The sequence below is a fragment of the Elaeis guineensis genome, chromosome 6 (genome assembly GCF_000442705.2).
Source record: "Elaeis guineensis isolate ETL-2024a chromosome 6, EG11, whole genome shotgun sequence".
In the NCBI taxonomy this organism is placed as follows: domain Eukaryota; kingdom Viridiplantae; phylum Streptophyta; class Magnoliopsida; order Arecales; family Arecaceae; genus Elaeis; species Elaeis guineensis.
This window is the reverse complement of record NC_025998.2, coordinates 93,041,171-93,056,787: the sequence shown is the minus strand read 5'-3', so window position 1 is coordinate 93,056,787 and position 15,617 is coordinate 93,041,171. Positions and strand designations below refer to the sequence as shown.

General features: G+C 44.2%; 1 protein-coding gene across 7 annotated transcripts in view; it reads right to left on the bottom strand.

The window, feature by feature from the left end:
* Positions 1-14,430: 14,430 nt before the first annotated feature.
* The window catches only part of LOC105035896 (uncharacterized), a 28,443-nt gene continuing 27,256 nt past the window's right edge, over positions 14,431-15,617 (bottom strand). For 6 of the 7 annotated variants that reach the window (XM_073259580.1, XM_073259582.1, XM_073259577.1 and 3 more), the window contains 3 exons: positions 15,397-15,495; positions 15,243-15,329; positions 14,431-14,855 (listed from right to left, as the gene is read on the bottom strand). The gene's annotated coding sequence lies outside the window, so the exon portion shown is untranslated. The remainder of the gene's footprint in view (positions 14,856-15,242; positions 15,330-15,396; positions 15,496-15,617) is intronic. The other variant, XM_073259583.1, reaches the window with a different exon arrangement.

The following is a 15,617-nucleotide window of genomic DNA, read 5'->3' as shown; positions in this document are numbered from 1 at the left end:
TTGAAAATCCTTTTTCATTGGTGACTTTTCGGTAAAATTTAGTGAAAATATGAAAAGTTTTATCTTTGTGTGCTAAAAAAAAAATCCAAGTAAAACGAGAGTAATCATCTATAATTATAAAACCATATCATTTTTCTCCTAGACTAGTGGTTCTAGTTGGTCCAAATAAATCCATATGCAAAAGCTCTAAAGGTCTAGAAGTTGAAATAATATTTTTGGATTTAAATGAAACTCGTGTTTGTTTACCTAGTTGGCATGCATCACAAATTCTATCTTTTTCAAAATTCAGTTTAGGCAAGTCAAAAACTAATTCTTTCTTAATTAATTTTGAAAGAGAATGCATGCTAATGTGTGCAAGTCTACGATGCCAAAGCCAACTAGTCTCATTAACTTTAGCATTCAAGGATACTAGGCATTGCATGTTTATTTTGGCTAAATCATTTAAATCTACCATATAAACATTGCCATGTCTATGTCCAATAAATTTAATGCCATCGTTAATAGGACTAGTTACAATGCAAACAGATGATTCAAAAATAACTTTATACCCTTTATCACAAAATTGACTAATACTTAGTAAATTATGCTTTAAACCATTAACTAGCAAAACATTTTCAATGTATTTGGAGGGAGTGATACCAATGTTACCTATACCGATGATCTTTCCTTTGCCATTATCTCCAAAGGTGACCATCCCTCCATCCTTAGCATCAAGCGTGATGAATTGTGATTCATCACCAGTCATGTGTCTCGAGCATCCACTGTCAAGATACCATTTCATGTTTCCTCCTTGGGATGCTAGACACACCTGCAAGCAAAAGTCAAATTTTTGTTTTAGGTACCCAAGCTTTCTTGGATCCTTTTTGGTTAGTCATAATGGTTCCTTTTGGAACCCATATTTTCTTTATAGTTGAGTTTGCAGATTTGTTAAAGAGGCAAGTGTATGACTTATGTCCTACTCTACCACATTTGAAACAAGTAATATTGGTAGACTTGTTACTTAAAGAGTTTACATAAATATTTTTCAGATATTTTTGTTTCTTCAAGGGGTTATAGCCAAGTCCAGCCTTATCATATACGGCTTTTTGATTATCAAGAATCATATTGAGTTTGTTTGAACTTAAGGTGAACTTTTCTACTATTGATTTCAGCTTGGCAATTTTATTCTTTAAGCTTTGATTTTCTTGAAGCAAGGTGGATTTTTCAATTGAAAAGTTTTCAGCTTGTTTCAATAAGGATTGATTTTTTAATTTTAGCTCTTTGTTTTTCATCCCTAGTTTCTTTAATTCATCAACTAAGTCATAGAATGCTTCATGCAATTCTTCAAATGTAAAGTCACTAGGGGTTTCGAAAATTACCTCATTTTCGTGTGCCATAAGGCACAGGTTGGCTTGTTCGGTTGAGGTTTCCTCATCGGAGCTTGAGTCATCACTCGCACTCCATGTGGCCATCATGGCCTTCTTCTTGAACTTCTTGGGACCTTTCTTCAGTTGTGGACATTCGGATTTGAAGTGTCCCGGCTTCTTGCACTCGTAGCAGATAAGGGGTTGGTCTTTCTCTTTTTCTTTGCTTTGTTCTCTTTTTGTGAATGGCCTCTTCCTCATCCCCTGTTTCTTTTTCCTCAAAAATTTCTTGAATCTTCGGGTGATGAGAGCCATCTCTTCATCCTGTTCTTCATCTTCAGTGTCATCAGTTTTTTCATCAGGAGGAGCTGTGGATTTGAGGGCAATGGTTCTTTTCTTTTTGACTTCTTCCTCTTGATGTTGCTTCATGCTTAGCTCATGAGTCATCAAAGATCCAAGAAGCTCTTCTAGAGGTAGAGTGTTCAAGTCCTTGGCTTCTTGGATGGCAGTCACTTTGACTTTCCAAGTTCTTGGCAAGGACCTGAGAATCTTTCTTACAAGCTCACTGTTAGTATAGGACTTACCAAGACTCTTTAAACCATTAATGATATCAGTAAAACGAGTAAACATTACAGTTATGGACTCATCATGCTCCATTTCAAACAATTCATATTTATGCACAAGCATGTTTATTTTAGACTCTTTTACTTGATTGGTTCCCTCATGGGTTACTTCTAACCTATCCCATATTTTTTTAGCAGATGAACAAGTAGAAATACGATTAAATTCGTTTGCATCAAGAGCACAATAAAGTATATTCATTGCTTTAGCATTTAATTGGGCCATCTTCTTATCAACCTCATCCCATTCTTTCTCGGGTTTGGATGATTCCTCACCATCTATAATTTTAGTGGGTGTGTGAGGACTGTTCACTATGATACTCCACATATCATAGTCGAGTGCTTGAATGAATATTTTCATCCGAGCTTTCCAATCGGTGTAATTAGACCCATTGAAAAGTGGAGGTCGGTTGGTGGATTGCCCCTCGACAAGAGAAGTACCGACGTGGGTTGCCATAGATCTTTGGCTCTTTGATTGTTTAGATCAAAGACGGACTAGAGCACCGGGCTCTGATACCACTTGTTGCCCAGCTATGCAACCCAAGAGGGGGGGTGAATTGAGTTTCTAAAAATTTTGAACTTAACTAATGGCTTATGAAAAAAGTTTGTTAATAGCTAAATGAATGAGGAGAAAAATCTTAATTCAAGATTAATTGCCAAAAGCAAGAATCCAAGGAAATAATGAAGAGTTAAAGAGAAGCAATTATGCACACCACAAACAAAAAGATTTATAGTGGTTCGGTGCCAACCTTGCACCTACATCCACTCCCCAAGCTCCTACTTGGGAATTCCAATCCACTAAACTTGTATTCAGCCTGAATACAAACGTCGGAAACTCCGACACTAGCTATTCCAAGCTAGTCCACTTATTTTTCGGATACAAGCCAACCCAATACACTCCGATTCTAGGTTCGGATCAATCTTTCCTTATTTTGGAACCCCTCCAAAACAAAAACAATCACTCAAACTGAGTAAAACAATTTATAACACAAATAAGTACAAGAAAAGCTCCTTTAATGAGCGAATATAACTTTAAATACACTTCACTCAAGAGAAGAAGCTCCTTTTTGGATTTCCTCAAGGTGGATGGAGAATTGATTGAGCGCTTGAGGAGTTGGTGAGCTTGGATTGATGGCTTCTTGAAAGCTTTAAATGAGCTCTTGATTATGGCTGAAAAGTTGGCTTGAGAAACCCTTTTTCAAATTTTCTCTTTTGAATGCTCTCTTGAATGCTCTTCTTTTTTCTTTTTAATCTCTTGCTTTCTTCCTTTCTTGTTTCCCACCTTTTGAATCCTTTTATAGCTTTAAGAAATAGAGAAAAATATTCTAGGCTGAAAAAGAGCCGTTAGACCACATTAAATGAGCATTAAAAGCACTTAAAACGGGTTAAAAACTAGCCGTTGCGGAAAAATCCCGTCACAGGGGTCGACTCATGAGTCGACTCATGCCTCAGGGGTCGACTCATGAGTCGACCTCTGTTGAAGAAACCAGAAAATAGGGTTCTGTAATTTTTGGCCTAAAACTGCAGGGGTCGACTCATGAGTCGACTCATGCCTTGAGGGTCGACTCATGAGTCGACTCACAGGTTGTGCCAAGCCAAAAATTCTGCGTGCCAAACTGCTCATTGTGCCATGAGCTGACTCATATGTCGACTCATGGATTTCAAACATGCATAACTTCCAAAATACAAGTCCAAAAATAATAAAATTTTCGCCAATAGATCACAAATCTTTTGTTCTATCATTTAATACTTTCAATTCAGGGTTTTGGTAAAATTATGATTTTGCCCCTGAAGAGCACAAAGACTTTTCCAAATAAAAAATATTGGTACCCCTTCAACTGCTTTGTAATCATCAAAATCAATCTAGGGAGCAACACAGGCGGAGGAGAGTCGCCGGGCCAAAGTCGCCCGCTTCCAAGAAAAGGTTGCCGAGGTAGCCAACCTCCAAGAGGCCCTGGAGAAAGAAAAGCAGGCCCTGGAGAAAGAGAAGTAGACCTCGGAGGAGACGGTGAGGAAGGCGGAGGCCGAGGTTGCCAATTTGGCGGAGCAGATCCCGATCCTGGTTTCGGAGGCCAGGGTTCTGGCGGTGAAGGAGTTCAAGGTCTCTACGGAGATGAGGGATCTGAACGTCAAGTTCGGCCAAGAGGCCTTCATTAAAGGATTCGAGCTCTGCCAGGAGAAGGTGGTCCAAAAATTTCTCGAGCTCGACCTCAGCTTCTTGGGCGAGGCGTCTGAAGATGAAGCCGGTCCCTCTCCCACTGCTACTGCCACCGCAGCCCCCCTTCCGGGAACACCGAGCTCCCCAACCCCTACTTCAGAGGTCTGAGACCTCTGACCTTGTATCTTTCTTTTATTACAATTTTTCTGTTCCCTCTTGTCTTTAAGAAATATTCAATCAATAAAATCGGGTTTCTCCTTTTGGAGGGCTTCTCCACTCTGCTCCCCATCTTTTCTTTTTTTTTTTTTGTTTTGCTTTCTGCAATGAGATGCACCTTGACGCTTTTGTCTCCCGATAGCAGTGTCCTACCAAAGCGCTTCTCCTGCCATAGGGAATTCTGCTGAAGTCCATGATCCAACGTCTGAAGAAGAAAGTTCATCATTTGACAAAGAGGTCGAGGGAGATGGATGGCGAACTTCGCAGGTTGAGGGAGAGCCACTCTGAAGCCACCGCGGAGGCCACCCACTTTCGGAACCTCCATGTGAAGGGGATCATGGAGTACAGCCGGAGGAAAGCGAACTTCGAGAAGGAGCTCGAGGAACACAAGAAGCACGCCAGTGATCGATCCTAGGCTCAAGCTGCCAAGATCAGTTCTCTCAGAGTGGAGCTGTCGGCTGCATGGGAGAAGATTAGCCAGTTGGAAGGAAGCTCATCCCGGCTTCCTACTCAGGCCGACAGCGACCGAGAATGGTCGAAGAAGGTCTCCGACCTTCAACAGTAGCTCTAGGATACCGAGGTGAGCTATGACGCGTACCGGGCCGACTGATGCAAGCAGGTGGACAAATATAGAGGGAAGCTCAAGATGGCGGCCGACGAGGTTGCCCGCCTTCAAAGGCAGCTGGCTGAGGGAGCTCAGCTTGCTCCTGTGAGGGATCCTGACGAACTCCAATCCCTGAGAAGAACCGTTGAAGAGCTATCCGTCGCCCTTGGGGAGGGGAGGGCCGAATTGCAGCAATTGAAGATCCAGCTGGTATGCGAGCAGCAGGCAGTTAAGGACGCAGAGGCAAAATCTGAGGTCCTGAGAAAAAGGCGTCGAGAGGCGGAGAACGAAAGCCAGCAACTTCACCGAAGATACATGGAGATACTAATGAGAGAGAAGGAATTGGAAGAAGAAGTCAAAAGTTTAAGGCACTCCCTGACGAGGGTCGAAGCTGAAAGTTCGAGGTCGGAGGAAATCGGGCCCCCTTAGGGCTCTTTTTGTCCTTTATTCCTCTAAGTGTCTTCTTTTGCCGCTTGTCTGTTTATCGTCGCCGTTGTCGATGTCGTTATTTTTTTTTTTTTTCGATCTTCCAGGCTCTGTAACGCACATTTTGCTAATGAAATGAAAAGATCTTTGCTACCTTACCCATATGTCATGTTGAATTATCGTGCGTCGGACTTCTTTCATTTTTGTCCCGTGCGATGTCGATGTTGTTCGAAGATTCCTTGTTCATCTGTGTATTAGGTCGTCATTACCGAGTTTCTTGTGCTTTTGACTGGTTCGGCGTCGACGTCGCTTGGAGGTTCCTAGCCATCGCCGTGTCGATTTGCCTTTTGTTTGCGACTGTAGATCTTACTTTCTCTTCCTCCCTCTTCATAGAGACGAGGTCCTTTGTGCTTTTAGTGTAGTTCGGCCTCCGTTTTTCGTTGGGGGTAGCCCGTCGCTATTCCTTCACATTTCCCTCCTTCTTCTTCTCCCTTTTTTTTTTCTGAGTGAGGGTTTTTCCTCTGCTCTTGGTGGGGTCGTGGGGGTGCGAAGGGGTCACTGAGAAGGTTCCCTTCTTCCTATCCGGTCTTAAATGACCGAATCTCAATTGGTGTCAGGATGGGGTTCTTCTCCTATTTCTGATGTAATCGGTTTTAGCTCAGGTTAGGACGAGGTCCTCCTCTTATCGCTAACAGGGCTATGGGGGCACATATGGGCGTTGCGGGGCCTCTCCCCTCACCCGATCTAAGTGTAACCGGGCCTTCGACCTTGCTCAAGTTAGGGCGAGGGGCACATACGGGCATTGCAGGGCCTCTCCCCCCATCCGATCTAAGGGTAACTGGGCCTTCGACTTTGCTCAAGTTAGGACGAGGTTCTCCTCCTGTCCCTAACAGGGCTGTGGGGGCATATACGGGCGTTGCAGGGCCTCTCCCCCATCCGGTCTAAGGGTAACCGGGCCTTCGACTTTGCTCATGTTAGGGTGAGGTTCTCCTCCTGTCCCTAACATTGCTATGGGGGCGCATATGGGCGCTGCTTGGCCTCTCCCCCCATCCGATCTAAGGGTAACTGGGCCTTCGACTTTGCCCATGTTAGGGTTTGCTTTCGTTGTCCGAAGGGGTCGTCCCCTGTTGTTACAAATCCATACCAAAAAGAAAAGATGTGCAAGTCTGAAAGAAATCTTGATTTAAAGCGGGATCGTTCGCAATACATTTACAAGTTTTCAAACCCAAGGGCCATGGAAGGTCTGCTTCCTGTCAAGGTCCTCCAGAGATGGAGTTGATAATCTCAATTGGAGACTGATCTTCGAGCTGCTCTTCCCTCCTTGGCGGCTCAGATTGCGGCAGGGCCCTTGGCCGATCTTCTCTACCCTCAGGTCGGCACCGAATGAACCTGTCGAGCCGACCTCGACGGATGAGCTCCTCGATCTCGTCTCAGAGCTGAATGCATTCCTCCATGTCGTGGCCGTGGTCACGATGGTAGAGGCAGAACTTGTTGGGATTGCGCTTCCCGGGGTGCGTGCGCATCCTCTCTGGCCTTGGGAGCTGCTCTCTGACCTCCATCAACACCTGGGTTTTCGATGCGTTGAGGGGGCATAGCTGCGGAATCTTCCTGGGGGAGAGCCCCGCCGAGCCCGCCGCTCCGGGCTTCCCTGCCTGCGTGCTCGGGGAGGAGTCTGGACGCGCTTGTGCCCGAGAGGAGTTCGAGAACGTGGCCGAGCTTCTCTCGGCCCTTTTTCGACTACGGGCTTACTCGGGTCCCCCGCCTGCCGCTCTCTCGCAGTCTCTTCATCCTTCATTTTGAAGGCTTCCTCTGCTCGAGCGTACCCTTCGGCCCGAGCCAATAGATCAGCAAAATTCCTGGGGTACTTCTTTTCCAGGGAGAACAAAAGGTCGTTCTTCTGAAGACCGCCTTTTAGAGCGGCCATCGCTACTGACTGGTCCAAGTTCCGGACCTCCAGCGCGGCGACATTGAAGCGGTTGATGTAGGCCCGAATGGACTCTCCCTCTCTCTGCTTGATGTTGATGAGGGACTCCGAACCCTTCCGGGGACGTCGGCTGCTAACAAAATGGGCCACAAACTGATGGCTCATCTGATCAAAAGAAAAGATGGTACCCGACTTCAGCGTCGAGTACCAGTTTCTCATCGCTCCCTTCAAGGTGGATGGGAAAGCTCGGCATAGGATGGCGTTCGGCGTGCCATGAAGCAGCTCATTGTCCGAAAGGCCTCCAGGTGATCAATTGGGTCCAAAGTTCCATCGTAGCTTTCGAATTGGGGGAGCTTGAAGTTTGATGGGATCGGTTCCTGCATGATCATTTGAGAAAAGGGAGGGTCAGTACAAATGTCCTCACCATTAGCGGGGGGAGCATGACGGAGTTCTTCGATTCGCCGGTTCATCTCCTGGAGCCTCCGGTTTAGGAAATCCTCTCGACTACGAGTCTCGAGGGTCTTCTGGCAGAATGGAGGTAGAGACCTTTCAAAGGTGGAATCGTGATCCGAAAGAGGGCTCTCCACCCTCGGATTCGTCTTTCCAGAAAAGACGAGACGACTGGCCCAAGTGGCCCGACCTACCGTCAGATTTTGAAGTTCTGACGATACTCTCTCCAGCCGCACTGACGCCTGTGGCTGTTGCTGCTGCTGCATGGCCTACACTGCTTCAGCGAGGCCTCTGACCTGCTGGGCCAGTAAGTCAAATTGTTCCACGCCAACTGTCGTAGCCGGAGGAGGGGGAGGAGGCTGGAAAACTAGAGGTGAGGTCGGAGCCTGAGATCTGGCCGCGGAGGTCGTGGATTGCCGCGTGGATGCTCTGCGAGGAGGCATCGGGCGAAGACCTAGTGGGGGAAAGAGGAGTGGTCGTCGGAAAAGATGACCGGAGGCGGTCCCGTTGAGCGCTCCTTTAAGAACAAGGATACTGCGAAGACACAGGCCCTCCTTCTAGCGTCAATCCTGTTGGTATAAAAATTCGCCTGCGTCGGAGAAGCTGGAGTCGAGGGAGTCGCGGTCGCCGCTGGACCTGCAAAAGAAGTCTAAGTCGGAGTTGGGGTTGCTCCGGCAAGACCCTCCGACGCTCAAGTCAGTTCTCTGTCTCAACAAAAATGGAGTGCTCGAACGAAAATTTTAGCAGAGTTTTTGGGAGAGAAATTAGAGCTTAGAGAATAACGTATCTGGAGTCTCCCTTTTATAGGCGGAGGGGGCAACGGATTGATGGTGATGTTTGTAACCACCTAGTAATGGGCCGCACGGGGACAGAAGGGATTTATTATGAAGAATAATGGGGTGGAGTCGTGGCTGTTACCATGGCTCGCAACGTGGAGTCTGTTGCGGAGAGTGGAGCGGCTCCGTTGTCGTGACTCGCCTGGGAGTGGTGGAGCCGCGCAGAATCTGTCGCAGGAGGTGGAGCAGAATCGTGGCCGTTACTGCAGCCTGCCAGGGAGTGATGGAGCCGTGCAGAATCCGTCGCAGGAGGTGGAGCAGAATCGTGGCCGTTACTGCGGCCTGCCAGGGAGTGATGGAGCCGCACAGAATTCGTCGCAGGAGGTGGAGCAGAATCGTGGCCATTACTACGGCCTGCCAGGGGTCCAGGCCTGTCAGCCGAAGTTCGGTTGAGGTGCCTGACGGAGAGAGGTAGCTGTCCCTCTGAAAGGAGCTCGGATGCTGCAAATCCTATTGGGTGCCTTAGGCGCTAAGGTGGCAGGCGAGGATTACTTGTTGTAGGAGCTCGGTCAGAGGCTTTCCGCAGACGCAGTCCGGTTTCTTGCAGACTTCGACAGAGGGTCGATCGACGGTGGATGTTGGATGGCACTGGGGAGGTTCGTCCGCAACGGAAGCTCAGACGAAGGCTTACGGTGGGAATCCGGCACGGTCCGCTCGTGGTAGAAACTTGAAGTAGATCGTTATGTAGCGGAAGCTCAGAGTGGGTCGCTTGCGGTAGGAGCTCAGAGTCTGACCCTCGTAGGAGTTCGGGGTGAGGTCCGCCTGCAGCTGAGGTCGGGGACGAAGTCCGGCTCCCGTAGGAATCCGGATGAAATCTACCTGCATTTGGAGTCGGGGATGGAATCCGACTCCCGTAGGAGTCCGGATGAAGTCTTCCCGCAGTTGAAGTCAGGGATGAAGTTCGGCTCCTGTAGGAGTCCGGACGAAGTCTACCTGCAATTGGAGTCGAGGACGGAATTCGGCTCCCGTAGGAGTCCAGATGAAGTCTACCTGTAGTTGAAGTCGGGGACGAACTCCGGCTCCCGTAGGAGTCCGGATGAAGTCTACCTGCATTTGGAGTCGGGGATGGAATCTGACTCCCGTAGGAGTCCGGATGAAGTCTTACCGCAGTTGAAGTCGGGGACGAAGTCCGGCCCCTGTAGGAGTCCGGACGAAGTCTACCTGCAATTGAAGTCGGAGACGGAATCCGACTCCCGTAGGAGTCCGGATGAAGTCTACCTGCATTTGGAGTCGGGGACAGAATCCGGCTCCCGTAGGAGTCCGGATGAAGTCTTATCGCAGTTGAAGTCGGGGATGAAGTCCGGCCCCCGTAGGAATCCGGACGAAGTCTACCTGCAATTGGAGTCGGGGATGGAATCTGGCTCCCGTAGGAGTCCGGATGAAGTCTACCTACATTTGGAGTCGAGGATGGAATCCGGCTCCCGTAGGAGTCCGGATGAAGTCTTACCGAAGTTGAAGTCGGGGATGAAGTCCGACTCCCGTAGGAGTCCGAACAAAGTCTACCTGTAATTGGAGTCGGGGACGGAATCCGGCTCCCGTAGGAGTCCGGATGAAGTCTACCTGCATTTGGAGTCGGGGAAGGAATCCGGCTCCCGTAGGAGTCCGGATGAAGTCTTACCGCAGTTGAAGTCGGGGATGAAGTCCGGCTCCCGTAGGAGTCCGGACGAAGTCTACCTACAATTGGAGTCGGAGACGAAATCCGGCTCCCGTAGGAGTCTGGATGAAGTCTACCTGCATTTGGAGTTGGGGACGGAATCCGACTCCCGTCGGAGTCCGGATGAAGTCTTACCGCAGTTGAAGTCGGGGACGAAGTCCGGCTCCCGTAGGAGTCCGGACGAAGTCTACCTGCAATTGGAGTCGGGGACGGAATCCGGCTCCCGTAGGAGTCCGGATGAAGTCTACCTGCATTTGGAGTCGGGGACGGAATCCGGCTCCCGTAGGGGTCCGGATGAAGTCTTACCGTAGTTGAAGTCGGAGACGAAGTCCGGCTCCCGTAGGAGTCCGGACGAAGTCTACCTGCAATTGAAGTCGGAGGTCCGGCTCCCGTAGGAGTCCGGACGAAGTCTACCTGCAATTGGAGTCGGGGGCGAAGTCCGGCTCCCGTAGGAGTCCGGACGAAGTCTAGAAGGTGGTCGATCATCGTGGAGGCTTGGGTGGAGTCCGTCCGTCATGAAGAATCCGGTCGACGCTGGTGGGGGCTTATCCGTTGGCAAAACTTGGGAGTGTTGCGGAGGCTTGGCCGCCAGAGGGGTTCGGAGAGATATAGCCGAAGGTCGGAAGTCGGTAGAATCCCCGGAGGGTCACTCTTGTCACGAACTTCGGCTGGGGGGTATTTTATACCCAACAACCGTCAAAGTTTAGTTATATGATCTTATGACTCATAAGAATCTTGGATCATGTTAGATACCCTCTTATGAAACTATCGGCATAAAATTTTTTTAAAATAATTAACTATTAATTATAATAATTTTGTCAAAATATTTTTTTTTAGAAATTTTAGAAACTACTACTTAGGCCTCAAGTCTTATGTATCTAACTTTATCTTTACTCTAACATGGACAGTACATCATATGATGGTTTCCATATCGGAGAGCTAGCCACTCATTGATATCTAAATTCAAGAAGCCACTATGCTTCCTATTAAGGACATAGTCCTAGGTATCACTGTCGATACATAGGTTTGGCTATAAAAAGTGACTTCTAGAATATAGGAAGGTGTCATGTCCTTCAAGTTAAGGGTCACTTGCAAGCTATGCATGAGATTCACACCTCAACCTCTAATAATGTTTTCCAAGATGGTTTGTCAATATTCGTTGTTCAATATGATAGCACACTCAAATGTCAGTGCAAGGTCATATCTTGGTGGAAGAGGAACTTTAGGAAGTCATTGTCTACCTTAGCAGCTTTGGTGGTATGATGCCGAACCTAACCCATAGCTATGAACATAATTCAAAAACTTAGGAATATTCATTCCTCTCAATGGTAAACATCTTGACCACTTGGAAACCCCCTAGAAGTCTCGAACTCTTTTCTAGCTTCGACCGATGTGTGACACATACTTATACTATTTCCATACATTAATCTATATGATGTTTATACATGCAAATGGCTTTTAGGGTATACCCTACTTCAAGTCTAAGAAACCTCTTAATCTTAGACATTATAAACATCCATTTTCATTCGGCTCAATCTTACTTTATATATTCATAAATATAAGCATGTGTTCTGAGGTCTAATTCATCCCAACGAAGAAAGGAAATTAGGAGAAAAGAGAGGGCCACGACCCCAAATGATTTTGAGAAATTCCATATTAATATATAATCTCAAATATAACAGCCTAACTCTCTACTAAATCAATTGAGCTCTCCTTATTCCCCACTTAAAAAAGAAAATAAAAAAAAAAAATCCTATGTGTTCTGCTATTAGGTACTACTGCTACAACGATCATGTCTTAACTACTGTATATATGTTTTTAACACCTTTCTTAATTTTAAAATTTAATATTTAATTTTAGGTGGACTAAAATATGCTAAAATCCAACTTGATTCTAGATTGCCATTATGAGGAAAGAAAAATTGCTTCACATATTTTTGATTCCAAACCTCATTCAATTCGCATATGAAATGGTGCCCCTGTTCTCTCCCCCCGCCATCATGGTGGGCTGTTTCTTCCTCTATTACCCACTCTTTCACATCCAAGTTCTTGTCTATTCCTCTCTTGTAGGCATGGCTCTACTATTTGTTTCAATTCACTTTTTTGGTTTCACAACATTGACATTTTAACTTCTCAAAATGTAATATTTCTTAATATATAGAAAAATTTTATTCATTCTTAAATTCCATTTCTTTTCTATTTCAGAAAGAATTTTAGAATCCTCCACGAACCATTGCTAAATGAATAAATGATAAAATGAAATCTATGATGGATTTCATGTCCAGTGACTATAGGTTATGTAAAGCATTACAGTCTATACTAGTTGAAATAACATCATGAAAATTGTAAGCTGACTAAAGAAACTAACAAAGAATATCAGCATCAACTTTATTGCATAGAACATCAACTTCAATTTTTTTTCCATTTATTAGTTAATTGTAACAAAATGTTGTATTATATTTATACTGAAAATAAACACAAATCCCTCTTGTTTGACTATAACTAATTAGCCATATGGTGTTTGACTATCACCAATTAGTCATATGGTGGGAAATGAGTTTATCAACTTTAAAACATTATTTGACTACTTTAGTGCTAGTACACCACCATAAAGACCGTCGTATCCACATCTTCACCACCCCCCCAACCCCATTCCACACCCCAACTCCAGTACCTCAAATTAGAGGAATCCTAGTTCGACCCTTGAAATATACAATCAACTAAAACCGTTAAAGTAATAACACTATAATTAAAATTCTAAGTCTCATAGGATGGAGATGTCCCAGTATCTCCATTGAATGAGATGTCACAGTGATCCCAATCATACATCTCGTAAATATCATCTATCTCTCTTCCCTTCTTTTTTCTCTCTCTCTCTTTTATATTTCTTTCCTTATTTTCTTTTTTTTCTTTCTTTTTCTTATTCTTTCTTCCCTTTTTCCTTCTTTTCTTTTTCTTCTCTCTTTGTTTCTTTTATCTTATTCTTCTTTCTTTTCTTTCATTTATCTTTTTCTTCTTTTTTTTTCTTATATTTTTTTTCTTTCTTCATTTTTTTTTTCTCTTTTTTCTTCTCTCCATGCATGAATGAATTTTTTTTTTCTCTTTTTTCTTCTCTCCATGCATGAATGAATTTCAGAGTGCTGATCATCTCTTGGTCTTGTTTTCTCGTAGGGATGGGATATGACAACCGAGATGCCCCAATCCCACTGGATATAAAATCTTGACTGTGATGGTGGATGACAGATATTTCATATTCCAGCTATAGCTTTAGAGCATATCTGGTAATAAATTCTGAAAGTGACATAACATTAGCTAAGGGTAAAAATGACATCTACTCAAGTTTGTCCATAAAATTACTGAACAATGATAATCCCTAGAACGATAATGCCAATTGAGGTGCCATGATCAGAGAACAACTTACCTGTGGTTGCTGCCTGGGCAAACAACTGGCGAACAGCTAATCACATGGAGTGGCAAAAACTTAGATTTTTTATTTTTATTTTTTGCAATTATCAAACCAATCTCATTAATCGCATCTATTTAGTCATAGATGTGAAGGAATAAGTTTTTGATGAAAACTTCATTTATTTGATTGTTCACAGGGTTGGGAAACTCATGGTTTCAACTTGACTTGCCCACACTTACTTATTTGACTTGGGGATGAGTCAACATGGTGACTAAGTTTACTCATGTATATGAAAACAAATACTACAAATTAAATATAAAATAGAACATGTTGTAATAATAAAAATAAAGTCCACTAGAAAACTTAATAGGAGAAACATTCAAAAGTTACAAAACAATGATTTCTTTAAAAAATTATACTTGATTTAATGAGTACTAAAGACATGTACTTCCGTAAGTTAGTGTTGTCGTCTGAAGATTTTATAGAATTAACATCTAAAAATTACAGTACAGCATCACCGGTTAGAAGCATATATGCTTGATATGGTGAAGCTAGACAAAGTCTAACCACCTTAATCCAAGAACTACTGGAAGCTTGTCAGGTTAGAAACATCATTTAATTAGAAGGCAACCTGATGTAGACAATTTTTTTTCATCTGTTTCCAAAAGACTTGGCAGGTGATCCTGCTCATGATTGACTCCACCAAGATTGGCTGAGTCACCTAAAAAATTGACTTGATAGCCCTGAAAAATGAGTCAACTCAGACATGAACAAGCACGTCAAATTTTCCAAAGTTGATGGGATTAAGTTCACCTTATCCAATCAGAATTCAGAATCACATTTGAGTTACTCCCACAGATGCAACTGGTGTGCATTATTGGGAGGACTAGCTTGTAGTGATGTCAACTTACAAAATCCATGATAAAAAAGACTATTTCCTGTCTGTCAAAAAGGATAAATGCAAACGCTAAGGAAGCAGCGTGCAGCAATTGAAGCAGATATCTCAGCACCAAATCCTCGAGCCACAGGAGCTTCATGACTAACCTCCAGATGATGATACACAAGGAAAACAAATTAGATTTGCCAGATGCCTTAGTAAGCTAGTAGACGCCATGCGAAGAGCTATCTTACAAGAAGCCTTCCAGTCTCTCTCACAGACTGTTTCCTTATCCCAGGGTATCAATGTCCTCAAATCTATAAGCTCGCAGGAAATTCCATCCTGTGAATCATTATCATAAGATAATTTTACACATTTTCTATAAAAAGTAAAATGTAAAAGAAAATCTCATTGACTCTCTAGATCAAATGAATTTGAATGCTTTTAAGAATTACATGAAACATGCATGTCCTTTGCAAAACATTAAAAGCATGTTTATTGTTAACAACTTAACATGACCATAAATTTGTAATTTAAAACAAAAAATAATGAAACTTATATCACGTACACCTTATTGATATTTGGAATAATTTCGGTTCAAGGAATGCTCCAATGGTGAAACTGTTATGACATTGTTGGGTTTATAACTTTCAGAATAAGTATGTCAACTATAATGCAAACTCAGATTTGAGAATCAGAAAACTTGAATGCCGTTTACAGGAGACCAACCTTTGCAGCCTCATCACGTGCATGTTCCAATACTGAAAGCTGAGCTCCCCATCCAACACGTGTAATGTAACTCCCTTGACGAAACACCTGGTGAAAGATTATATAAAATTTATGGTTTCTGGCAACCAAATGGCATAACACAGTAAATGCTTACCTCTGCCTGAGACTAAGGCAACATGTAATCATGCTCAGGAACCTCTTCAACAGCCAACCGATACCACCACCGAACAAATTGAAGTTAAAGTCACAAGTTCTACAAACAAAACACTAGTTGTCAAGGTCTTTTTTGGCAAACTTATTTTTATAACTCACAAATGACGGTTTAACAGTTGCATTCCTCGGTACCATCATACCAAAAAATCATCTTAATGGAAC